This window comes from Chelonoidis abingdonii, chromosome 1 (genome assembly GCF_003597395.2).
Source record: "Chelonoidis abingdonii isolate Lonesome George chromosome 1, CheloAbing_2.0, whole genome shotgun sequence".
NCBI lineage: Eukaryota > Metazoa > Chordata > Testudines > Testudinidae > Chelonoidis > Chelonoidis abingdonii.
The window spans coordinates 67,492,708-67,520,525 of NC_133769.1; the positions used below are offsets into that span (position 1 = coordinate 67,492,708).

The 27,818-nt window shown below is 41.2% G+C and overlaps 1 protein-coding gene across 14 annotated transcripts in view; it reads right to left on the reverse strand.

Annotated features, from left to right (window-relative positions):
- GRIP1 (glutamate receptor interacting protein 1) overlaps positions 1–27,818 on the reverse strand; it is a 607,764-nt gene that overhangs the window by 104,820 nt on the left and 475,126 nt on the right. The gene's annotated exons all lie outside the window — the stretch shown is intronic.

Genomic DNA, 27,818 nt, shown 5'->3' on the forward strand with positions numbered 1-27,818 from the left:
GGAGTTCCAGAGAGTGATTATGGGATTTAAAGCATTAACTAGGGCGCCTATATTTTGAATGTGGAATGAATGAAAGTGAGAGCAGGTTGGTAAAGTCATTGTTGATAACAAGGTGTGGAGGTTAGGCATATGAGAGCTCTGACTCGAAGAACCCTTAGAAGCAGCAGACTGATGCAATTCTGAGATGGAAAGAAAGAACAGAATGACTTGCTACGAGACAACAACTGAAGTAAAAATTCATCAGGGACATAGAATGCTATTTAAGTAACTAAGGCAGTGAAAAGTTAAAGATGTTTCAATATCTTAATGAAGACCAGTAGAGCTACATACGTAGGAAGTGAATAGGCATAAAAGTATAAGATGTATAAAAGTGCATGCTGGTTTAGTTTTTGGAGAAGTGGAGGGACTTTTATGGTAACTGAAATGGCTGAGAGAAAAAGGTGAAGGAAAATTTGATGAGAGGTGAAATCACCAGAGACAGGCTGAGATAACAGAAAAGACCATTGTGAAGGAAATGGAATAAGTAACTGTATGGCAACTAGAAATAGTATGAAGAGCAGAAAGAAAGGTGTGTGGAGTGATTCAAGAGACACCTGCTATAGATACCCTGTCCTTGAAAAGGAGAAAGAACAGTCCAAAGATAGTAACTCAACAACTGGCCAAGAAGAAAGCACTGAATAGAAACCAGAAAGAAAGAAGCAGCAAATGAATCTAATTAGTGACTGTTTTGAGGAACTAAGCCCAAAATATTTGTTACCCAGGTCAAGGGAAAAAAGATGGCATTCAGGAGGCAGACTACCAAGATAATGCATGTGATAATAAGAGTGAAGTATATTCTGAAAAATAACTGGGGAATCCCTACAAGCTATTGACAATCAGGCAACAAATGAGACAAGTGAAAGGGAGGTTTGATAAAATGAAGATGCATTTCAGGGATGTAAGACGACAACTGAAAACTGGGACAAAGTAAATTGATCTTTTCAGAGGTGCTCCCAGTGCCATGCATCAGTGGAGAAAGAAGATTAACACTGCAATAAACGTAATGGATGTACAGAAAGAGTTTTGGTTCACAGAACACTGGGATGTCTGCTGTGAGGAGAGGCACATGTTTAGATGTAGATGTGACGGCCTCCACGGAAGTTGCTGGGACTGAAATTCGTAGTGTTTATTAGCTGGGATTTAAACTAGTTAGGAAAAGGAAAAGGGGACATGACGTCTTTTATTGAATCTTAAAGAATCTGTCATGTATTTCTAATATACAAAGTGTGACAGAAAATGGAATTCTGCAGAAGAGGAAGAATGATTGCGTGATTCAAGAGACACCTGCAATAGATGTCCTATCCTTGACAAGGAGAAGGAACTATCCAAGAACAAGCCAAAGATAATAACTCAGTAAGTGGCCAATAAAAAAAGCACTGAACAGGAACTAGAAGATTAAGAATGTGAAATGTTGTATTATTGTCCCAAAGCATAGATACAGGGGAAAACGTGTGTGGGAAGTAAACAAACAGAATTGGAAATACTATTAAGTAATGGAGGTCAGGTGGTCCTCATACTTAGTATACAGGAATGAAAGGGAGTGAAAAGAAGAAAGAAGTGGTGGGGTGGAATTGTTCATTATGTTACAGGTATTAGCTAATTATTCTTCACAAAACCTCCTGTGAAGTAGATTGATATCATCAATCCCTTCCTGCAGATGGAAGATTCAGGTAGAGAAATCAAGGCTAACTTTTCCAGGAGTGGCCACTAATTTGGGGTGCCTCAATTTTGTGCCCAACAGAGACCTCTTGTACCTGATTTCCAGAGGTGCTGGACATCCATAGACACTATTAAAATCAAGGGAAGTAGAAGGCACTTAGCAACTTTGAAAATCAGGCCAACAATGTCTCAAATTGGAGTTCCCCAAACAGAAGCACCCAGAAGTATCCTTTTGAAAAATTTTCCCTAGTTGCCTATGGCCAAAGATGTCCATCGCAGAGACTAGAACTTATGAACTCCTGGCTCCCAGTCCTCTGCTTGTGGTCACTTTTTCAGCTAATTTTGGCTACTGATGTTTGGAACTACAAACAAATTATTTGAGCATGAGTATTTTAGGACACTCTGTAAAGAAGAAAGCCATTTTTGTAATAAATATTGTGGCAAAGGGCTGTACCAATAAAGATTTTGCAAGTGATAAACTTTAACCTGACATTGGCCTGTGACTAGAAAGTACTTCCCATAATCTAGGTCTCCCCTACAACAACAAAGAAAAAAGAAGATGCTAATGTCATCTAGTGATAGTGAGTCAGTGTCTCAAGATGCTGCTGCAGTGCTTGCAAAGTTGCTTGTAAGAGGAAAAATCAGCTTATTCCCTGGCAGCTTTTCTAGATGTCTGTTGAGATGTACTGGGAAGGTAAACTAAACTAAGGTAGACAAGGTGAATAAATAAGATAACTACATTAGAGAAAGCAGAAGAAAAGAAATGGAGTGTGTCTAACTGAGAAAAATAAACACAAGAAAGAAATCTGGAAAGGATAATCAAGTGCATATCCCCCAACAGAGAAGGATTAGTTTATCATGTTGAAGTAAAGCATGGGTATGAAAAATGAATCATACAGATATAAATTATTCATGTCTAAAGATGCTTCAGTCATTAAGATATTTACACCATGACTGAAGCATTTACACACCGTGTTGATTTACTGGCTATGTAATTATGTAAGATATACTGATGAATGTTTGCATGGAAAACACTCTAGAATTTTTATTTCGTTAATCAGTTTCCTCACTTTTGAACAGTGCATCTCGATCAGTATACAAGGCTTGATTAAAACCTCCCAGAGGCTGTGAAATTACTTTCTGCATGCTAACAACAACCTTGCCTAGATTCATGTTTCTTCAGATAAATAGTAGGGAACCGTTTTTGCTGGTCAATTTTGACCATTAGCAAAAATGCCTATCAATGTACTTAATATACTACTCAAACCAGTGGCAGATTTAGAGTTAGTGGGGCCCTGTGTGAAGCTTCATTTTTGGCCCTACCAGTAGTGGTGACAGCAGCCAGGAGCCCCAGGGCCTTTTAAATTGCCGGACCAAGGGGAAGCTGCCCCTTTTGTCACCCCCCGCCAATCAGCTGCCCTGGGTGCAGGGGGTGCTGCAGCACCCCCATGTTTTATGTGCGGCTCTGCTGCTGCCCCACGCCATTTATGTTAAAACATATTGGTCAGAGCACAGAACCATACGGGCTTCTGGGGAGACAGGGAGGTGCCTGAGCTCATCCATGGGAACTGCAGCATGGCTGGAGGTGGCTAAGGGTGATCATAGCCACCTGCTTTGCAAGGACCCAGCGGCCAGGGGAGGCGAGCAGAGATCAGCAGGTGGCTGCCGATGGAATTGTGCTCCCCCCTCCACCTACTGGCGGGTGTTCAGCCCACATGGGTCTCTGCCCACTTCTCCAGCCCGGCCAGCGGGGCAGCAGCAGAGCCCGCAGAGCCCCGGGCATGGGGCAGCAGCCAAGACCCTGGGCGCGCGGAGGCCAAAGAGCCCACAGAGCCTTGGGCATGGGGAGGCAGCTGGGACCCCGGGGTTGGGGTGGCAGCTGAGCCTGCAGAGCCCCAGGCATGGGGCAGCCTCCACCAAGACCCCGGGCAGGGAACGACAGCAGAGCCCCGCATAAAATGTGAGGGTGCTGCAGCACCTCCTGCACTCCTAGTTCCCATGCCTATGTTTTGGGGGCCCTGTGCCATGGTATGTTTTGGGGTAAATCATTCCTGACTCAAACAGTGATGGGCAAACAGGTCTGGATAAAATAAATCACCCCTCGTCCCAAACCAAATGCAAAGTGAACAATTTGCAAGGTTCAAAAAAAGTCTTGTTGACTTTTACTTTTTTTCCTTTTCAAAGTCTACTAGTGCCCTCTGGTTTCAGCTGGGCAGTGCTGAAACATGAGAACAGTGTTTCTGGAGAGATTCCAAGCCCCATTTCTAACTGTATGTGCTCTTCACTTTTCTCTTCTACAAATGGAAGGGAGAGGGAGGTTGCTTGTTTGTGAGCTCTGCTTCTTTAGGTAAAAGGTTATCAACTTAAAAAGGACATAACAACTAAGACTAGTTGAAAATAATCATTTTAAAACAGAGAAAAAGAGAGAAGAGGGGATTTCACACAGTCTGTTGAGCTTAAGAGGACAGCAGCTGTTGAAACACACAGCTACCCAAAGACTACTAGTGTTATTCTGTCTGTTATTTGGGTTCTCCAATGACATCTCCCTCCTAGGTGCCCCAAAGTTCTTCAATCTATTCACCTGAGAGAGATAAAAAGCAAAGCCTGCATAGCCCTTTGATGATGTGCCTCTTTGACCAAATCCAGTAAGAAACACAGTGAGCCAAAAAGAAAAGTAAAACCACCCACAGTAGCTGTTTGACGTCAACAGGATATTTGAACATGTGGGTTTCTAATGGTAAGTGATCATCAGTACATGAATCACAGGCGCTCACAAAATCTGATTCCTCTCAAAGTGAAAAGAGAGATCATTGTCACTTCCCAAAGGTTCTTGTTTTAATCAGAAAAGAGATCCAAACTAAGGGAAAATCTCTGCCAGTTTCCACAGAACACACTGATGCATAGATGTGGAAGAGGAAGCACCTCGCCCTGCTACAGGAATGCTGGATGTCTGTATATATGTAAATAGTCGGGCTGTCAAACGATTAAAAAAATAAATTGTGATTAAATGCGAAATGAAAACTGCGATGAATCAAAAAGTTTTTAATCTTACTGTTAAACAATAGAATACCATTTATTTAAATATTTTTGGATGTTTTCTACATTTTCACATATATTGATTTCAATTATAACACAGAATACAAAGTGTACAGTGCTCTTTATATTATAATTTTTTATTACAAATATTTACACTGTAAAAAGATAAACAAAAGCAATAGTATTTTTCAATTCACCTCAAATATTTGTATGGCCCTTCAAACTTCAATAATCATTCCAGAGGACACGCCTCCATGCTGATGACGGCTTCTTCTCAGTAACAGTCCAAAGCCGTGCGGACTGATGCACATTCATTTTCATCATCTGAGTCAGATGCCACCAAGGTTGGTTGGTTGGTTGATTTTCTTTTTTGGTGGTTCAGGTTCTGTAGTTTCTGCATTGGAGTGTTTCTCTTTAAAGACTTCTCACAGCATGCGCCACACCTTGTCCCTGTCAGATTTTGGAAAGCACTTCAGATTCTTAAACCTTCGGTCGAGTGCTGTAGCTACTTTTAGAAATCTCACATTGGTACCTTCTTTGTGTTTTGTCAAATTTGCAGTGAAAGTGTTCTTAAATCAATCAACATGTGCTGGGTCTTTATCCGAGACTGCCATAACACAAAATACATGGCGGAATGCGGGTAAAACCATGGAGCAGGAGACATACAATTCTCTCCCAAGAAGTTCAGTCAAATTTAATGCATTTTTTTTTTTTTTTTTTAAAACAAGCATCATCAGCATGGAAGCATGTCCTCCAGAACAGTGGCCGAAGCATGAAGGGACGTTCGAATGTGCAGCACATCTGGCACATAAATACCTTGCAATGCTGGCTACAAAAGTGTCATGCAAACACTTGTTTTCACTTTCAGGCGACATTTTAAATAAGAAGTGGGCAGCATTATCACCCATAAATGTAAACAAACTTGTTTGTCTTGGTGATTGACTGAACAAGAAGTAGGACTGAGTAGACTTGTAAACTCTAAAATTTTCCATAGTTCTATTTTTGAATGCAGTTATGCAAAAAAAAAAAAAAAAAAAAAAATCTACATTTGTAAGTTGCACTTTCACGATAAAGAGATTTCACTACAGTAGTTGTATGAGGTAAATTGAAAAATACTATTTTTGTTTCTCTTTTTTACAATGCAAACATTTATAATAAAAAATAATATAAAGGGAGCACTGTATACTTTGTATTGTGTTATAATTCAAATATTTGAAAATGTAGAAGATCCAAAAATATTTAGAATACCAATTGAAATTTATTATATTATTGTTTAGAAGTGTGATTAAAACTGCAATTAATCACAATTTTTTAAAATTGAGTTAATCTGTTTTGAATTAATCGTTTGCGTTAACTGAAATTAATTGACAATCCTACTAAAAATGTTAATCAATAGATAAAGTATCAATAGATGGTGCTCAATATGTAGCATTATATCACCTGGTTTTGTGGGCAAGGCGTGCCCTCTTGCAGGACCCGGTCGAGGTAGACCCGAGCAGCAGGCAGTAAAGCGGGCAGTAAAGTTCTTTATATCAATTGTTAATACGCAAAATTAGCTACAGAAGATCATAATCCATGAAATTCAGGGTATAGTGAGATTCACTCAATGAGTTCACACAGGCCCTAGAATTTTGTGATTCTCTCCTGGATCATTTTAATACTTTAGTACAAATGCTCCAGCAGCTCAGAGATTTGAAAAACAAAACACAGCATCATGCTGCAATCCAGGTTTTTACAGGGCTGGTTCTTCACAGTTAGCTATGCATCTCCTCTCATGACCCTCCCTCTGCACCTTTTATCCCAAACAGCCCCTCCTTTCACTAGCTGACACACTGCATCTCTGCTGTGTACGGTTAGCACACAGTGTAGTTCCTCCATTATGCTAGGGTTATTCAATAGCTCCCTCTATCCTTCCAGCTCCACTCACTACTGATGTTATTTTGGTGGGCAAGAAGTATCCCCCAAAATTGCTGCAAGTCAGTGCAGTGGATCTTTTACTTATTCCACTATAGCTGGGAAGAAATAAGTCAAGAAAGTGAAAAAGCTCAATAAAGCAATGAGACACCTAGATGCCATCAGTCACAGTGGTGAGACTTATCAATCAACAACCAGTATTAGCAGTAATGCCTTCTGCAAGTTCCAAGCAGCCCTGTAAGGAAAAGCAGCTGGCATACATAGGTGTAATCGCGATCATGATTTTCAGTACCAACACTGAAATTAAAGAATCCTGTGCACTTAAAAAAAAAAAAAATACAATAAAGGAAGATAAGGTGCCACTGCACTTATGACTGAGTGGAAACATAACCAAACTTACACCAAAAGGGGAGAGGAAAGCAGAGGAGAAATTCCTCGTTTTGTTTTGGCCACATCATTGTTATTTATACAGCATTTATGGTGACTAGGGCATTGGTGATGGGCACCAGCACACTGCCCAAAAGACAACTTTCCTTACAGAAGTGTTTCCAGAGAAATGCTAAATATTCCTCAGTTCATCTCACCTTGCTCTCTATAGATTAGAAGTTAGTGGAAATGATCACCCTTGATCTGCATTCATACTCCACTGTAAAGTCACTGGCTTACAAAAGCTGTTGGAGCATACTGAGACAAGCTGTTTCCTCATAAGAACATAAAAAATGGTCATACTGTATCAGGCCAATGGGCCATCTACGCCAGTATCCTGTGTGCTGACAATGGCCAATGCCGGATACTTGAAAGGGAGCGAACAGAACAGATCAATGTATCAAGTGATCCATCCCATCATCCAGTCCCTCTGGCAATTAGAAGTTTAAGAACACCTGGAGCATGGAGTTGCGTCCCTAACCATCTTGGCTAATAGCCACTGATGGACTTATACTCCATGAACTTACCTAATTCTTTTTTGAACCCAGTTATACTTTTGGCCTTCACTATATCCTGTGGCATCGAGTTCCACAGGTTGACTGTGTGAAAAAGGTGTGTGAAGAAGTACCCTCCCAAGCGGAAAATCCTTCTCTAATATTGCTACACCTCATATGGTAACATGGTGATCAAAGTAAGGTTTGTGTTCTCACACAAACCAAGGGGAAAAAATCTGACATTTCAAACAGCCTTCCTCTAGCAGCAAATAAGGCAAGCTTTGAGCCTGAAGAAAGGAGAGATGGTATTCTTTGTAGCCCAATTTTTGAGCCTTCCAGAAGCACTTTCAGCACAGTGAAGTACTAATAGCACAAACTGCAGAAAACACCTGTAGCCCATGTCCCTCAAATATTCTGAGAGTATTCCAAAGCAACGGAAGTGCTTTGTCAGTGCATAACTCTCTCATTGCACTTGCCTTCTTTTCAGGTATCTCAAAGCTCTTTAAAAGTGAATTAAGTGCACAAGTGCATTAAGCGTCACCATGATTCTGTGATGATCAGTGGGTGCTGTAGGTGACAGTCTGTCCGCTCCCTCCATCTTCCGTCAGCACTCCTCTGATATTCAAAGTGAAAAGCTGGGACACTGTGGCTGGGTGTGTCACAGAGAAGCATGGGAATAAGGGAGGTTGTTAGTGAAGTGGAAAGAAAAAGAATCACTCTTTCCTCTCCCACTCTGAGAATGAAAAATTGGGACATTTTACAGTAAAGGGCAGCAGTGAAGAAACAGATTTTATCCCTCTGTGACTCCAAAACACTTCCCCTTCAGTTTAGCTCTTACCCCTCTCTGCCTCACTCTACAGAAACCTGTATTTCTTCCTCTATGCTTCCTCCCTCTGCTGCCTCAGACACTGCAGGGACTCCTGCCAGGATCCCCCTGCTGCAACCAGATGTACTGCAGCCCCTAAGGATAGGAGACAGAGCTTCCTCAAGGGCGTGCCCAGGACTAGGCAATTAACTCCTCCAGGAACTAAGGCCCATCACAAACTTCACCACCTCCAGATCTAAGTGCAAGGCCCTCTCTAAAATGAGCAGAGAGCAACACATGCACGTGTACATTTCAAAACAGAACTCTCAAGTGCACATAATTCTTGCCCTAGGGAAAGGATCAGAGGACATGTTTGTCATGAGATGTTTGTCATGTTCTTAGTGCATTACTGGTGATGAGCATGGTATAAGAGCCAGAATAATGTTGAATCGATATAGGAGCTAGAGCAGCTCCAACCTTCTGGTAGCACGAGCTGGTCCTGCTCCCAGCAGTATATCAGCTGCACTACACAGCATCTACAGTGTCATTGATAGGAGAGGAATTATTGGTGGGGCTTAGCCACAACACCTCAAAGCCGCATGCACAAAGTATCATTTTCCCTGTTTTACATATCAAGGGGCTGAGACAGATATATTCAGGTGCAATTTTTCAGGAGTGGTTACTGATTTAATGCCCAATCTGAGACACGCTTTGGCCCTGATTTTCAGAAATGCTGGGCACACACAACTCCAATTGAAGTCAACGAAAGCTGCAGTCTGAAATGGGGCCAAGATGTGTCTACTTGGGCACCCAAAATCAGTGGCCACATTTGAAAATTTTAGCTTCAATACTTGCTAAAAGTCACAGGAGGGTTGTGGCAGAGCTGGAAATAGAATCAAGGAATCCTATTTCAAAGGCCTGTGCGTTAGCAGCAAGAGTATCTGTACAGATAATTTCACAGTGTCTTACACATGGTTTCTTTGCTGAAGACAACGGGAGCAATATAAAAGCACTCAGGGAATCTTTGCTCTGTCACATTTGCTTTTTTCATTGACTCACAACCCATTTATTATGGTCAGAGAGTATCTTAAACTGCACTTAATATATCCTGCTGTCTTTTCTCTGGTTTGCTTATTGTATGTTTAAGGATCATTGTTTTTGAACTATCACCCACCTGATGTCCTTCAAAAACACACTCTGCCTCCTCCCTGTAATACTATGGACACATTGAAGTTGCCCTGGCTTTCTCAGTGGTCAAAATAGGGGGAACATGGTCGTACTTTGCTATCATGTCCCATCTACTATGCTGACAATCCAATAATCGTATCTCCTTGCCATGCCACAATCCCATAAATACCCAACACCCCCTTTTCATATCCTAAGCTGGTGGCTCCTGTTCAGCCTCCTCCAACTGTGCGCTGTTTCCACAGTCACTTGCATAAAGGGAAATCGTTAAAGGGATTATCTGCCCATTTTCAAGCCACAGATTGCTTTTGTCATGAAAGTGAGCAAGTTCCGGGGGTAGGGTAGCTTTCCTCAGCTTAGTTCCTCCAGTCCCCTCCCGACCAGTGCCCTTGTCTTTTCCTCTGCTGTCTTGCTCCTCAGCAGGTCTATAAAAGACAGGAAGAGAGGAAGCCCTTGGCACTTATTTTCTTTGGTTATGCTTTGACACAAGTAATCGGTCCTGTGGGGAGAGGCAGCTTGAGTAGTAGCATGCTGTACCAAGGCCTACCAATACATTCAAGCCCTGCATTCTCCGTTACTAACATCTGGTCATCCTTTGTTCGGCTCATTCCTCTCACACTCAATCTCATTTACTTTAATTGTTTTGGCATTTCATTAATTCAGATTTAATGCCAAGCAGATGATTAACCTAGTCTCACTTTCCTCTCTCCCACACATGTTGATGGTTCCTTAATGGCATCATTCTAACTTGCAAGGGGGTTATATATTTTACCTAAACTCCCATAATGCACTTCCAGGGTGGCTTGCCTCTCTAGTCCTAATATGGGTCTATTTAAAAGATGGGATTTGGGTGGAGGCTGAATGGTTTAGGGAAAAAGTGGCAGCAGCAACAGGGAGAGAGAGCACAGCTGTTACAGAGAAAATGTCTGCAGCATCTCAAGGGCAGGGGAGCAACATTACAGCCAGCAATGACCATTATCAATCATATACTATTCTTCATAGTCTACTCTCTATAAAGGGCATGAGTAAACCATACAGTACTGGCATTTGTATTCAGTTTTACTAATATAAAATAATGTTTGCATCCTCGCTCCATTCATGCTTCATTAAACAGAGTAACCTTTTTTATTTCAGATTTTGTGGGGAAATTAGAAACAGCCTCAGCAGCAAGCACTAATAATGAAAGCTGAAAAGCCAAAATCATTGACAGTATTTCTAATTCTCCCTCAAGAACTGGAAGAAAGAAAATATTAATATGCTTAATGTGTGACACTTTAGCCCCAAAATATATTTTGGAATGGAGTAAGCTGGTACTGTGCAACTGCAAGCAGTATCCAGGTAGCAGGCAAGTTTCTTTAATAATATAACGGCTATTTAAAAATTAAAGAGCATTCTTGTTCAAAGGGTTTGTGGTAACCAGAGGCTTACTGTATAACCTACCGAACGTTTTTCCCAGTGCCTTTGATTTTGGAAAATGTGTGTGATCCATCAAGGCTGCAGAATGAGTAATAAGAGCATAAGAACTGCTATACTGAGTCACACCAATAGACCATCCAGCCCAGTCTCATGTTTTCGACAGCAACCAGCACCAGAGCTTCAGAAGGAATGTAGTGAACAGGGCAGTTGGAATGATCTTCCCCTGTCTTCCCCTCTTGGCTTCTGGTTGTCAGAGTTTAGGGTCACCCTAAACATAGGGTTACATTCCTGATCATCTTTACTAATAACCACTGATGGACCTATACTCCATGAACTTATCTAGTTCTTTTTTGAATGCAGTTGTTTTTAGCCATCACAACATCTTATGGCAATGAGTTCCACAGCTTCAATATGCTTTGTTTAACAAGTACTTCCTCTTAGTATTATACCTGCTGCCTATTAATTTCATTGGGTGACCCATTTTTTGTACTATGGGAAAGGTTAAACAACACTTCTTTATTCTGATTTCACAGATCTGTTATACCTCCCTTGTCTCTTTCCTAAGATGAATAGCCCTAATATTTTTTAATCTTTCCTCGTATGGAAGTCGTTCCATAGCCTTGATCATCTTTGTTGCCCTTCTCTGAACTTTTTCCAGTCCCACTATATGCTGTTTGAGATGGGGTGACCAGAACTTGGTACAGTATTACAAGGTGTGTGTACACCATGGATTTATATAGTGGTATTATGATATTTTCTGTCTTATTTGCTATCCCTTTCCTGACAGTTCCTAACATAGTGTTCATCTTTTTGACCACTGCAGAAGTTTTTGGGGATCTATGGTCTCCCCAAGATCTTTCTTTAGTGGTAACAGCTGATTAGAACCCCTAGTTTATGTGTATATCTGGGATTATTTTTTTTCGATGTGCATTACTTTGCACTTAATATTGAATTTCATCGGTCACTTTGTTACCTAATCACCCAGTTTTGTGAGATCCCTTTGTAATTCTTCGCAGTCATCTGTGGACTTAACTATCTTGAATAATTTTGTATCATCTGCAAACTTTGCCACCTCACCGGTCATTTCCTTTTCCAGATCATTTGTGCATATGTTGAACAGCGCAGGTTCCAGTACAGCTCCTTGGAGGACCCCGCTATTTACCTCTCTCCATTGTGAAAGCCGACCATTTATTCCTATCCTTTGTTTCCTATCTTAACCAGTCACAGATCCATGAAAGGATCTTCCCTGTTACCTGATGACCACTCAGGGTATGTATACACTACGGGATTATTCCAATTTTATGGAAACCAGTTTATGGAAACAGATTGTATAAAGTTGAGTGCATGCAGCCACACTAAGCACATTAATTTGGTGGTGTGTGTCCATGTACCGAGGCTAGCATCAGGGAGGTGGAGCGCTGTCCCATTGATTTAGTGGCTATTCACCAGACCTACTAAAATCGACACTTGCTGTATCGATTGCAGTAGTGTATCTACCAGCAAGTGTAGACTTACCCAGTGTCTGTAGATATTGTATTGTTTACATTGGAACCATGAAACTGACAAGAAAGTTGGGCAGCTAGATCCTCATTCAGTGCCCTGCTGGTCACAAATCTAAACAATATGTTGCTTAAATGGACAAGAAACCGCAGAGAGACACTCTAGTTTTAAGAAGCATGTGTGGGGGAGGAAGATATGGGAGTGAGGGTCCCATACCTGCCTCTTCCTGGCTAATCTCAATTAAACCCAAACAAGCCTCAATTCTTTGCTCTGCATATGCCCCCCTCTGCTGCCTGCCTGAAAAATCATATGTTGCATGGTAAATGCAGGTGGCACCAGCTTAATTCCAGCCAGGCACACTACAATGACTGGAGTTGTCAAGGTTCCTCCCCCACTCTGAACTTTAGGGTACAGATGTGGGGACCTGCACGCACACTTCTAAGCTTAATTACTAGCTTAGATCTGGTAACACTGCCACTATCCAGAAATTTCAGTGTCTGGAACACTTCCTGTCTCCCCCAAAACCTTCCCCTCCCTGGGCAGCCTTGAGAGGCTTTTTCCACCAAGTTCCTGGTGAACACCAATCCAACCCCTTGGATCTTATAACAAGGAAAAATCAATCAGGTTCTTAAAAAGAAAGCTTTTAATTAAAGAAAGGTAAAAATCATCTCTAAAATCAGGATGGAAAATATTTACAGGTAATCAGATTCATATAGCCCAGAGGAACCCTCTAGCCTTAGGTTCAAAGTTACAGCAAACAGAGGTAAAATCCTCAGCAAAAAGGAACATTTATAAGTTGAGAAAACAAAAATAAGACTAACATGCCTTGCCGGCTGTTACTTACAAGTTTGAAACATGAGAGACTGATTCAGAAAGATTTGAAGAGCCTGGACTGACGTCTGGTCCCTCTTAGTCCCAAGAGCGAACAACCCCCCAAAACGAAGAGCACAAACAAAAGACTTCCCTCCACTAAGATTTGAAAGTATCTTGTCCCCCCTTTGGTCCTCTGGTCAACTGTCAGACAGGTTTACTGAGCTCCTTAAGCCTTTACAGGTAAAAGAGACATTAACCCGTAACTATCTGTTTATGACAGGAGCACACAGGGGCTGGGGAAAGAAACTCATGCCCCTACCATGAATCTCTCAGTGGCATGAGATGGTACTGCAACATGCAATACAGCACCCATATTATGCGTACAACCATTTATAGTCCATTTGACAACTCAGGCATTAATACTGTGGTTTAGCCTCCCATTTACCAATGACTAGCTGCTTCTGAAGCCAGCCCAGAACTGTCACACAGAATCAGATTGCTGTGAAACATCTAATAAAGACAGCCTGTGTGGCACTTAGAATTTGGCCTAGATTTGATTCAAGGAACTGTAAGGTAGAATAATACTGCAACCCCGACTAACGTCCTCATCCCAAGAAATCAGAGGACCTTCAAGAGTATAGCTAAAAATTTAAACTCTTCTGTTGAAAGGTCCTACAACAACAAACCATTGAGCAGTGTTTTCTCCATTCTAGAGAGTGTGTGCATGCATATATCACCACTCTACCTGGCTGTTAAATTCCTGTGAGTAAATAGGAAATTGAAATATACAAGAATCCTGATCTCTTCCAAAAGAGCCAAGTTCTTGCAAGGTTCTGTACTTGCCTGTTAGAACGCATAGAGCAAACAGGCAGAGTGGAGTGACAGCACAATTTGCATGTGTGCCAGCAAACTAAAACACAGCTGGTATTTGATTTTTATGTCTGCCAGCCTGAAAAGTGTGCCTTTCAGCACACACCACTACAGAGAATATAAAGTGCTGCAATGCCCATAAATTAAGTCCAGTTGCCACAATGTTCCTAGGCTTCCATTTAACAGCAACAGCTGTAATTAAAGAGATAGAGCCTGGAGCCCCTTTACAAAGCCTACAGAACTCAAAGCTTTTTAACTGCCAGAATATGACAAACAGGAAGGAGCACTTTGAATTCCCAAACTATCATAGCCTATGAAGCTGACAGAGTTCCCTTCTGTAACATTAGGCCCCACAACTCTACAAGTACAATGACATTCCTGAAAGCTCCTGATCACAAGGTATGCACTGGACAGTGTTGCTAACTTCCAAATTCTTGATATTAACCGAAATGATAGAGCCAATATGCCAAAAAAATAAAATACAGCCTCTGAATGTTATTCTGGAGTTAACAATCCAATTAATCTTATTTACACTCTGATAGCAACTCCAGTGGGCAGCTAGGCACAATCCCTGCCTTGAACTTGTTCACTTCAGACTTGCTTTTGCTCTCATTGAAGTTAAGAGAACAGGAGTGGGTCCTCAGTTTGTACACTGTTTGGGGCAAGGACTTTATACCCATCTGTCAAACACTGAATACATGTCTTCACATCTTTCGCAAAGCATGCAGGCACTTTACAAACAAATAAAAATAAAAGAAAAACAAAAATAAAAAAAAGAATAGGTTGCAAGTGTAAATTTCTGAAGCTATAAGATTGTACCCTCATAAATATCTGTTACTGAAAAACTTTGGTATCTTTCAATAGTTGGTACACTGGCTTATGATGTGCTACCATGACTGGATTTTATATTGGTGTACCATAGGTTAGAACGAGAGTGTTGCAGGTACCCTTTCCAGCATCCCTGGATAGGGAGGGCTACCAAATGCCAGCTAGTGATGAAATGAGATTTCGGTAGCATTGACCAAGAAACAAGCTGGTTAATTGTTCTCCAAATCATACTATTAGTATTGTCTGAGGAGCAATTCAACAGAAGAACAGATGGAATCTAAAGAGGGGTGAATGATAGTCCAGAATTTTAGGTAAATTGCTCTACAATCTAACATTCAGAAATGCTGCTCTTGGAAAGCACTCAGCACATGTGCACTTTGATACACAATGGTGGGCACGGGTTAGCAAAAAATGTTCATTGAAACTTTGAATGTTTGAAAAAAATCCAACTATGCTACAAGCTGGTAGAAAAACAGCAAACAATTTTTGCAAGAAAATTTGAAAAACAAAAAAATTGAAAATTCAAAAATTTCCAATTCTTGCCCATCTTCCACCCTAAAGGAAAGCCTCCAAGCAAAACTAGAGTTTGCTTTATCCTTTATTGCTCCTTTATGATTTTGTATTTTAAAATAAAGGGGCACATGGGTAGAGTTTGTTTGCTTTTACTTTTGAAATATCAGGATTTCACTGTCCTCACTTTGCTTCTGGATCCTCGCAAGATCTAGAGAATATGGATAGTGATTTATATGACACTTACCTCAGCAGCATCTCTTCTGCCACAAATGAGTGGGGAGGGGATGCTGACTCAAGAACATCCCTATTCAAAGTCTCCAAATCTTGCTTGAGACCTATAGCAAAGCAAGTGAGGATCTGATAATTTTAATGTACAAACAGGCCTGTCAAGTGACACCAGCTTTCAGACTTTGCCTGTATATCAGCTGGAATCTCATGCATCCAGCTGAGCTATAAGCAGGCTGCAGGCATTTGCCTGCAGTTGTGCTTTCCAGCCTGATGGGACCACTGTAGCCTGTAGCAACAGGCCTCCTCTTTAACTGCCCCTTTTAGATTATAGCCAGCAAGGAGTAGCCAGGAGAAGGTGGTGGACACAGCACAAGGTGAGGGGACTAATAATGGCTCCAAGATCCTTCCTAAATCACAGATTCCCAGGAAAAAACAAATCCCCACCATTCCTCCCCTAGCAAACCCTCACCCTGAGCACTCCATCTCCTCTCTGCTTCCCCATCCAGTTAACCTACATTATTCCTCACATTAGCTCCCAGAGAGAGAGCCACTGGCTTCTCCTCAGACAACCTCCAGCATCCACCATCTCCATTTGTCAAGTTTGGGCACCTCCATATCCTACACCTGCCATTGGTAATAACACAGCGTGTTAACTACAAACTGTAGTTTACAGTCTAGTTATATGGTATGGTTATATTTAAAAAAATTGTATAAAAGGTCACAGTTAGAGCTTCACAAAAAATGCAAACATGAAAAGCAGCCAAATCATTTAAAAATAATTAACTTTAGGACAGTCTTTATCCATTATTACACACACACACACACACACACACACACACCCCGATCTAAAAGATTATTATTAAGGTTGCAAAGTCAAGGATCCAAAAGTTAGGAAATGCCAGAATTAAGGTTAGTGTGCATGCAACATGATAGTTGTTAACTGTATGAATACATACCATTTTTCCACGACTCCTGCCTCGTTTAGTGCACAAGATGGACAGTACTTATTTAATAAACAGTTATTGAATATTGTGTGTTATCCTCTTTATTCAGTGTGTGGCCCCAGGCTTTATTTACTGCCCAGTATCCAACCCTGCTCTGAAGACAGAATTATTAATTTCAACATAGCATTTGAATGCTTCACAGACATTAATGAATGTATTACTACAACGTCCCTGTGAGGTGAAGAGGGCGATATTATCCCCATTTTACAAAAGAGGAACTGAGGTACAGAAAGATTAAAGTCAAAAGTATCCACTAATTACAGGTGGCCAATTTGAGATGCCTAGGACCTGATTTCTCCAGAGTACAGTAGAACCTCAGAGTTATGAACATCCTGGGAAGGGAGATTGTTCATAACTCTGAACAAAACATTCTGATTGTTCTTTCAAAAGTTTACAACTGAACATTGACAATACAACTTTAAAACTTTAGTATGCAGAAGGAAAAAAATGCCACTTTCCCTTTATTTTTTTTGGTAATTTAGTACTGTACTGTGTTTATTTTTTTGCCTGTGATTGAGTACGTCTGGTTCCAGATTAGGTGTGTGGTTGACTGGTCAGTTTGTAACTCTGGTGTTCGTAACTGAGGTTCTACTGTACTTACCTAATTATATAGCACCTTATATATTCAAAGCACAGCTCCCATTTATTTCAGTAGCAGCTCAGAGTGTTCAGCATGTCTGTAAATCAGACCTCAGGGTCTCATGCTGGGCACCCAGAAAATGAGGAACACACGATTAGTGACCACCTATGAAAAGTTTGCTTTAAATGACTGGCCCAGCATCACATAGGAACCCTGTGGCAGAGGCAGGAAAAGAATTGAATGCTGTTCTGGAAAACTGAACTGTCTTAACCATGTAGGGTGACCAGATGTCCTGATTTTATAGGGACAGTCCTGATATTTGGGGCTTTTTTTTTTTTTTTTTTTTTTTTTTTTTTTTAAATATAGGCTCCTATTACCCCCCACTCCCTGTCCTGATTTTTCAAGCTTGCTATTTGGTCACCTCATAATCATGAAACTATCCTTTCCCTTCCTACAGTCCCCTGCCTCATTCACTACAAATCTTTAAACTTCTGCAATAAATGAAGCAAGGGTCTTTCAGGCAACAGGGATCCTACACACAACAATCTCCTTCACTACGCAGTCCTGATTCATCCCCAAAGCAGGTCTAGCCTGTGCACTGAAGGAGGCCTAGGACAAACAAAGGGAAAAAAAATGTGATTAGGTAATTAAAGATTATAATGCACATGCACAAGGGGGCTGAATTAAAGTTTGCAACAGCAACCTTAAGTCTGGTATTTCCTAACTTTTTCGTGCTTGACTTTCCAGCCTTAATAAAATCTATTTAACATAGAAAACAACAGACAAACTAGGTTTTGAAAAAAGCAAACTAGAAAAAACCAAAACCAAAAACACCAAACACACCACACCACCAGAAGTTCCACCTTCTGGAACTGAAAGGGTCAGCAGCAGGGTTGGAAACTTTAGATCTATTACACCGACCTCTGCTACCTGAGCTAATGGAGTAATAGATAACAGTAGTAGGTGGTCATCCTCTGTATGGACCAGCAGTAGAAGGGAATGAGACACACCTTTTGCCAGTGAATTTCACAGATATTTGCTGACAGAGGAACGTAGAGGCTCAGAAATAGTAGGCCTGGGTAGTCTATTTTTTGTCAAGGTCCAAATTTCAAGGAACATTTCACACAACGATAATAAGTCAATAAAAAGATTTTGCAGTCCGTTCAAGAGATCTGGCAGTCTGGATTTGGCCCACGGTCAACCTATTGACCACTCCTGTGGTAGGTTCTATTACAGTTTGTGTGGGGGTGGGAAGGGGAGTGTCTCTAGTGGTCACAGTTCCTTCTGCCTGTTCCCACCAAACTTGATTCCTTCTGCTCTATCCTCTCTAAGGCATCCCTGTCCCAGTCCTTTCTGTCCCCTACTGTGGCTCCTCATATCCCAATCCTATACTCTTCATCCAGTACCAACACTCAGATTCCTAATCTCAATCCTAGTCTCTTTACTCAGCCAGTCCCAGTCTCTGACTCCCTGTCCATTGTCAGTCTCCCTCCTACATTAGCTCCCAATTCTCCCCTGCCTGTTCCCTTCCCCAGCTCCCAGTATTCTTGCCCAGCCAGCCTCACTCTCCCCCTAACTTGTAGTCCCAGTTTCCCTTCCCTGCTGCACCAGCATCCAGTCTGAGTCTTCCCCCCATAATCCTCTGGCTCATTGTCCTAACATACTCCTCAATCCTGGCCCGATTCTTGTTCACTTTGCTCCTCCTCACTGCCAGGACCCTGCAGGGGGAGACATAGAAGTACAGGAGAGACAGTCTTTCTACTCTCAGTTCTGCTGCCTGCACCTGGAACTGGCCCAGCTTAGAGTTGCCCAGAGTAATTCCAGTAAAAGTCCTGCTAAGCCCCAGAAATGAGCATGCTCAGTACACATGGACTCTTCAGGGAATTTAACAGGAAAGCTCTAGACAGCCTCTGAGCATATTTGAACTGTGATTTTTTCAAAAGCTTAGAACTCTGAAAATCCACCCACTGAAACAGCAAAAGGCACATTCTGACACATAGGCCATTTCCTTCTAAATCCAGAGTTTCTACTCCAAAGCAGGAGGTACTAGAGCTTCTCAAAGAAAAGGTTGCTGGTTGGTTTTCTGTTTGATATGGGTAGAGAACATTTTTCTCTAATTTAATTCTTAGAAATTGGTTGAACCATTTCCTGTGAAATTTTCTCAAACAAAAAACAAACACCTACCCTGAGACAAACACGCCATATGGAAAATATCAGCCCAAATGTTTAAAGTTTGAAAAAGTTACAAGCAACTGAAAAACAAAAAATAGGAAGTGTCAGGCAACCTTAATAATAGCCAGTGCTACCATCCTCACCTATCAAGAGAATTTGTACATTATAATTAAGGCTGCGAGTTTGTCAAGGAAGTCACGGAGTTCTGCTTTACAGTTGGCTTTTAGTGTAAGCAAAGCAGCTGATGCCTGGCTACCATTCTCTGACAAACTAAAGAATGGCAGAATACACTGCATGAGACAAACCAGCAACATGAATGCGTCTCTGTGATTGATAACATCAAAGGCAGATATTTGAAATCTGGTCTGTTACATGAAAACCTGAAACTTCAAATGAAATTCAGGGTAGCTGCTAATATATCAGTTTCTCAAGTACGCTTTAGGTAAGGGTTTGTGCAGTGTTCTAACTACACATGAAAACTGGGGTGGACTATAAAAGCTGTATCAAATTGCTAGCTTTGAGACATCTACACCCTATCCTCAAGTTAGTGCTAATGACCCACAAGAGAAAAAGCCTGATTAAGTTATAAGCACAGAATGTTAAAGCACAATATTCTCTTTTCTTGACAAGAAACAAACTGAGTCTTTTAATATGATGTGGTGTTTGCAGACAACATATAGAGGGAAGTGTTTTGGTTTGTTTTTTAAAGTGCACCACAATTAGGTCCTCAGCAATATAGGTCAGGGGTGTGTTTCCCCTCCCCACCCAATTCTTGCCTGACACAGCCAGCAAAAGCTCTAGTGTTGATGCAGTTATACCAGCAAATGTGTTGTTGATGGCATAGCTGATTTCTTTTGGGAACTAGTTTAAGCTATACCAGCAAAGAAAAGAAAAAAAGAAAGACAGACCTCTTTTGCCAATATGGGCAGTGTTCCCACCAGGGGGGAGGGGGGATTGCGGATATGGTTGTACTGGAATAACTATAACGGCAAATTCTTTCAAATGTAGACGATCCCATACTCTTTGTCCTTTGGGGCCTCATCTAAAGATCACTGAAGTCAACAGGAGTCTTCCCATCGACTTCAGTGAGTTATAAGGTAATTTCAGGCAAGATAATGGATAGCTGATGTGACAATCAAACAGGTTGTCTTATCTGAAAACACGTCAAAGACTGGAAAATATTGAAATATACCCAAGATATACCCTAATAATCCTTTGTCTTTAGTGATATAAAGGTCAGCCCTGCTGCTTGTTTCATCCTGTGAATTTCCTTTTTTGTTGACTTCACAATCTCTGCTTTTTCCTATGGCTCAGTATACAAATAGGTCTACATTGTGAGGCAGACAATACACAAGACCAGACAAGTAGGTAAATGTCTGTTACCTCCTGCCTAAAAAGGACATGTCCAAGGTATGTCACCTCTTGGTGATCTGCCTTAAAGACCTTAAAAAATGTAACTCCTTAAATATTATCTGAACATATATTTTGCAATGATTATGACCACCAGCTGGCTACTAGCTCTCAGTAGAGACTTCACGTGCCATTCTTTGGTGAACTATTATGCAGATGTCTGACCCAGGGGATCCCTGTAAAATCCTATGCACTTCCTATAACTGCTTTCAGTTGGCACCAAGAGGTCCCTGAGTCACGGTGTGGAAAATCCTAAACTTATGATAGGTTCCTAAGGTTTATATTAACTTACATGTGGGGTTCTTATAGTTAAGTTTAATCTGAATTTGAAAAATGCATACAGAGCACAACTAATCATTGTTTGAATATTCTGGTTATGACATTGCTGAATCAAGACCTTTGAAGTGCAATTCTAAAGTGGCACTGTACAAGAAGGCATTGTGCAGTTCTATATTAGTGTGTCTCCATGATTTCCAGATCCAATTTGTTCAGCTCACAAGTAAAAAGATGGGTCCCTCTTCCCAACGGTCACGCCTGCAAATTCAGCCTGGGATCTGAAAGTCAAGTCTGAGTGCTTTCCTTACTGAGAATATATAGTTTCCATAGGCCAAATTCTAAAACCTGTGAAACCTCACTGGGTCTGATTCTGATCTCACATCAGTTTTACTCCAGAACAGCTTCAATTGAGGTATTCCAGATTTAGGCAAAGTAATTAAAAACATATTTAACTAAGCACCTGTTTAAATTCAGCCCTGTTCAGTAGATCACTTAAGCATCTGCTTAAATACTTTGCCTAATCAGTGCCTTAGACTGGTATAATGTAAATCAGAATTTAGCTCATTGTCTCCAAGTTCAGCCTCTCAGTTACACCTAATATGTTTTAGGCTACGGCCTAAAAGGCTTTCAGGCTGCTCTCACCTAGGCCAAACCCACAATGCACAGCACAGCCTCTATGCCCTGCTGATACAAACTGACAAGAGAATACGTTCAATTCAAGTTCCTCCCTTCCCTATCCCATTCCCACAAGCTATTTTGGGAAGGTTCTAGTAAAATGAGCAATGTTTACCTTTCCACCAGACATTGGGGGGGTGATTGCTGCTGTTATGGACACCACTGCTGTTCCTTCAGGGACAGGCCTGTTTCTCCCACAGCCTCAAGGAAAACAGCATCAGCCCTTTCTAATATGCAGAAATTCTATTTCATCCCCAGTCCCTTGTCTCCTGGTTTGCTGCAGCATCACTAAGCCAGTCCCAGTGGCTGACATTTTTTAATTGGATTTTTCTGATTATAGAGTTTCTCCTGCACTGAACTGTGTGCTATGTTGAGACATTTCTTTAAGCTTTGAGATGCTTAATTACCAGTGTTCCTTTGTGACATCATAACATTTTTGCCCAGAATTTAAGCACTGCATCTGCCTTGATCAATTTCTTTTCAGACTCCTATAAACTGAGGACTTATTGAGTTGGATAAAACCAAACTAATTGGCATAATAAGTAACAGATGAGTCATCCTAAAGAATGAACCTTTGTTTAATCTCCATTGAGGTTTAGGTGTGTGCATATGGTTGGGACTTCAGTCCTCTTTCCTACTGCTCCTCCCACCCTCCTGCCCAGCACATCAGGATAGTTTTCATTCAAGGGGATAAGAAGAAAGTCAAGGAAAGTGTGGGCCCCTTACTGAATGAGGGAGGCAATCTAGCGACAGAGGATGTGGAAAAAGCTAATGTACCCAATGCTTTTTTTGCCTCTGTCTTCACGAACAAGTGTCACTCCCGCCTCCTGAATCTGCGGCAGCACAGCAGGGGGAAGTGATCAGGCTTCGTGGAAGAAGTGGTTTGGGACTATTTAGAAAGCTGGATGAGCACAAGTCCATTGGGCTGAGCACTGCCGAGGGCGCTACCAGGTTGATGGTTGTGATGCAGAGCCCAATGCCTTATCTTTGAAACTCATGTGATCGGGGGCAGGTCTCGATGACTGAAAAAAAGGCCTAATGCAGTGCCATCTAAAAACTGGGGAAGGAGGCAGATCCGGTGAACTACAGGCCAGTTAGCATCACCTCAGGTCCCTGGAATCATGGATCAGGTCCCAGGATCAATTCTGAAAGCACTTGGAGGAGAGGAAGCCGATCAGAAAGTCCAGCACGATTCCACCAAGGGAAGTCCATGCCTGACTACCTTTCTTTCTATGAGGAGAAAATGGCTCGGAGAAGCAGTGGACGTGTTACTCCTTGACTTTAGTAAAGCTTTTGATGCTGTCTTCAATATTCTTGACGGTCAAGTTAAAGTGTAGGGGCTGGATGAGAAGAGCTATAAGGTGACAGAAGCTGGCTAGATCATCAGGCTTCAACTGGTAGTGATCAATGGCTCCAGTCTAAGTTGGCAGCCGGGTAAGCGGCCATCGCCCATGGTCAGGACCGGGCTGGTTTGTTCAATATTTTCATTAATTTGAGAGGACGGCCATGAACTGGCACCCTCGCAGTTTACAGATGACACTAAACTGGAGGAGTGATAGAATATGCTGGAAGGTAGGTGAATAGGATACAGAGGACATAGACAATTAGAGTATTGTACCAAAAGAAATCTGATGAAGGTCAATAAGACAAATGCAAGTCCTGCACTTCGAATGAAAGATCCCAGCACCGCTACAGACTATGGGATCTGAATGGGTAGGCAGAAGTTTCTGCAGAAGAGGAACTGGGGGTTACAGTGGACGAGAAGATAGGGATATGAGTCAACAGTGTGCCCTTGTTGCCAGGAAGGCTAACGGCATTTTGGGCTGTAAATAGGGCATTGCCAGCAGGACTGACGGATTCATAATTCCCCTCTTTTGACATTGGTGAGGCCTCTTGGAAGTACTGTGTCCACTTTTGGGCCCGACTAACTAGAAGATTGCAGGAAAATTGGAAGAGGTCGCAGCCGAGGGCACAAAAATGATTAGGGGTGGAGCAACATGACTTATGAGGAGAAGGCTGAAGGAACTGGGATTGTTCAAGTGTTCAGAAGAGAAGAATGAGGGGGGATTTTGATAGCTGCTTTCAACTACCTCAAAGGGGTTCCAAAGAGATGGATCAGACTGTTCTCAGTGTTACCAGATTGAGATAGAAACAAGGGATATGGTCTCAAGTTGCAGTGAGAGAGGTTAGGTTGGATTAGGAAACCTTTTCCTAGTGAGGGTGGGTAAAAATGGAATGAGTTAACCAAGAGGTGGTGGAATCTCCTTCTTGAGGTCCAGGCTTGACAAGCCTGGCTGGGATGATTTAGTTGGGGACTGGTCCTGCTTTGAGCAGAGGGTTGGACTAGATGACCTCCTGAGGTCCCTTCCAACTCTGATATTCTATGACATATGATTAATCCTTTCGCCACCTGTGACACTACAATTATACTTAATAAATGATATGGAAAGAGGACGTTTTTCTATAACTAGTAAGGTAAATTCCTTGTAGAAGACATTATTCAGGCTGGAGGATTGCTCACATATACCAGCTGGAAGCAGGCAGCAATTCCATGCCTATTCTAAAAGGCTTAAAAAAGTTAGCAGCTATAATGCTAACACCAACCAACCAAACAGAATGCATGCACTTCATTTTTAGAGGTGGATGGTTTTATCTAGGCTGGTGGATGTCTACCTATGAGAAAACAAACAGTACAAATATGTCCACACACTCATATGGGACATCCACTAAATAGGAAGACTGCTGAGAAGTAGGCAACCAGTGGAATGACAACAAAGAAAATGAGTTGAAATTAACAAACTTGAGATAACTACATACCCATCCGTTTTATAGATCCCATACAAAAACTGTGTTAAAATGGAGTTAAGATTGAAAGTGCATATCAGTCATTTAATATATTACCTGGATGCTGTTATCCCCAAATCAAGCATTATAAACCCAGAAAATTCAGAGTAAAGGTTAAACTGATGAGAAATCCAGACATCCTAGGGTTTGGAAATACACAGTTAGGGCACCCAAACAATTTTAACTTTGCCTTGTTGTGACACCATACAACAAGGTATTATTAAGATTAAAGCATTTCAGTTGTGGTCCCAGGTTAAATTAAACTGCTTTATAGAGACACATTGGGGTTCCTCCCCGCCCACACTCATAGCATGACCACTCATGGCACAGTTAAATAGTTACAGACATATAAACAATGGATACCTCAGAGACCTGCGAGATAGAGAGGCACAGGTTGAGCTAGGCTAGGCTTTTCTTCTAGTGCTTTGTACAAGCACTTTTCAAAGACAGACCCTGAATTCAATCTTCATATAAAGAGCAGGGTTTGAATTTTAATTACCCTTAGTTACCCTGCCCCAATGTGTGTAGCTGGCAGGTGAAACTTCATTACACTGCTGCAGAATACTTGAGAGAAAGCAGCACAATAAAAATGTTTGTCTGGCAAAGCCACATTAGCACTGTTATAGCTCTTCAGAGGCCTAGGTGCTGATACCTCTAGGGCCAACTGGTTGCAGGAAGGATAGCAGGTGAGACACTGTGCTCAGAAAAGTTTTTCCCAGGAGTGAAATGAAAATGAGAGAAGTTATCCAAAACTATTATTTCTTTAGTAATGAGAGAGGCAGAGGGCAGCTGTTTCACAGATAGAGGCAGCTTACACCGGTTGCTGCCTGCATCTCACTGAGGGATACAGAAACTTTAATTAGCACACAAAAAGTCAGACCAGCTCCCTCCAGAGGACATATTGTCAGTCCTCCACACAGATAGATGCTCTGCATGAAAAAAAATGCTACATGCTTTATATTGAATTCTCAGAAAATCAGATATTTACATCAGCACTAGATAGTACAGGTTCTAACTTCTTTAATAAGAGCAGCAAAGAGTCCTGTGGTACCTTATAGACTAACAGACATATTGGAGCATGAGCTTCCGTGGGTGAATACCCACTTCGTCGGATGCAATCATGGTGAATCTCTGAGGTGAACAAATCCGCCAATAAGCATGCAGGATTAAGGTTGAGACTGAGCTATTGAAGGTAAGGCTGAAAGATTAGGCGTTATTTATTTGGAAAGAGAACTGAGAGGACATTGATAGCGGTTTTCAGGTATCTTAAAGGGTGTCATCAGGGTGGAGAAACTTGTTCAGCCTATCGCCTCTACTGATCTGAGCAAAGAAAATTGGCTTAACTGTCGCAAGGGAATTTAGTTTTGGTTAGGAAAAGTTCTTAACTGTCTGTGTTGGCACTGGAATATAATCTGCCTGAGTGTGGTTGTGTGAATCTCCATCTCTGGAGATATTTTAAGATAGTTAGAAAAATGTCTATCAGGATGTGCATGACTATTTGTCCTGCCTTATTATTCATGATGAGTGCGTAGTAATCGGATTCGATGACCCTCTTGATGGTCCCGTATTCTCAGTTCTGGTCTGTGAAATACTTGAATCTAAGCTCTGAAGATTAATGCACTAATCAAGTCTTCTCATCTAAGAGAGCATGATAAATTTTTGAAAATCCCGAAAGCATTTTAGTCTTTAGTATGTTTTTGTTTAGTTACAGCTTCACTAAATGTTCTATAAGCTAGGATTTGTTAGAGTATGAAAGAACTGTTGTCTTAGATATCATTTTTTCTCATACTTTTCATGTCAGGTCAAACTATTGGTGAAAAGCATATGCACTTCTCAGAGCCCATAAAACGACTCTCAACCGCCCACCCAGTCTTACAGTGCAAAAACACAGAAATGAGATGCAAATGTCACACTAAAGTGCCATATCACAACTATTATCAAAGGTGGATGTAGTGATTTCTAAATACAATGTAGCTAAAAATAGGCATCAAATATTATTTCCTCGTCAGATAGATCGGCTTACTAGTGTATTAATTTCTATAGGGACAATTCTGAAATAGTGTTTTCAGACTTAAGAATCTGTTCTGTGAACAGAGATAGGGAGCTGGCTGTTCTCAGCATGGCAGATGACAAGGAACTAAGGACAAAGGACTCAAGTCTGCATGTGGGGGAGGTTAGGATGGATATAGGACAACACTGTTTCACAAAAAGGGTTGAAGCCTGGATTCTATAGGTATCTGATTGGTAAGGATGAATCTTCCTCCTAGATGATTTTAAGCCCGCTTGAACACATGCCTGGATGGGATGATTTAGTGGTGTTGGTCGATTGCTGTTGATCGGGGGTTGACTAGATGAACTCTTCTGAGTCTCTTCGCAACCCTAATCTTCTATGATTCTAATGATTTCTATACACTAATGAGACTTCATATTGTGTTAAGGGTCCCCTCAGGATATCTTAGAAAATTTGGGCCCTGGTGGCATCACACATAACTAGGACTTTGCTGAACACTTAAATACAATGAGTATTTTACACTGAAGTCAACACTTACCTATGTGACACAGTCTACATGTTGAGATAAGGGCTGGATGGAATATGTCCCTTAATTCCAGCTCTCATAGTCGGCAAGCTGAATACTGCATGTTCATATTATAATGTCCATTTTCTCCATGAAGTCAGCTACTTACCTTAAGTCAGTGGATACTACTTGTCTGATCACGTTAATAGAAAGACCCTAATATAAGCTCCTTACAATTGACAAATTCTGAAAAATCGAAAAACATACATTCTAGTGCACTTAAAAGAACACATGAAAAAAAAATTGTCAACAATGAAAGTCTTATCATGGATATGCTCTTCTTGATATCATTTCTCATTAAACTAGACCTATAGAATTAGATAGAATTGGCATACAAGTCTCTTTGAGTCCTATTTGTAGCAATATATGAGCAATTATAGGAAAGCTGACAATTTATTTTTAATATATTGTGTCCATTGTTAGTGGTATAAATGAGTTTTTCTCTAGACCAATAATGATAGACTTTAATAGAATAAGGACTTCTGTACATCATTTGGAACAAATTCTTTTGAAAATGGTCACAAACTCGACTGAATAAGTAATTAGAGACAATGA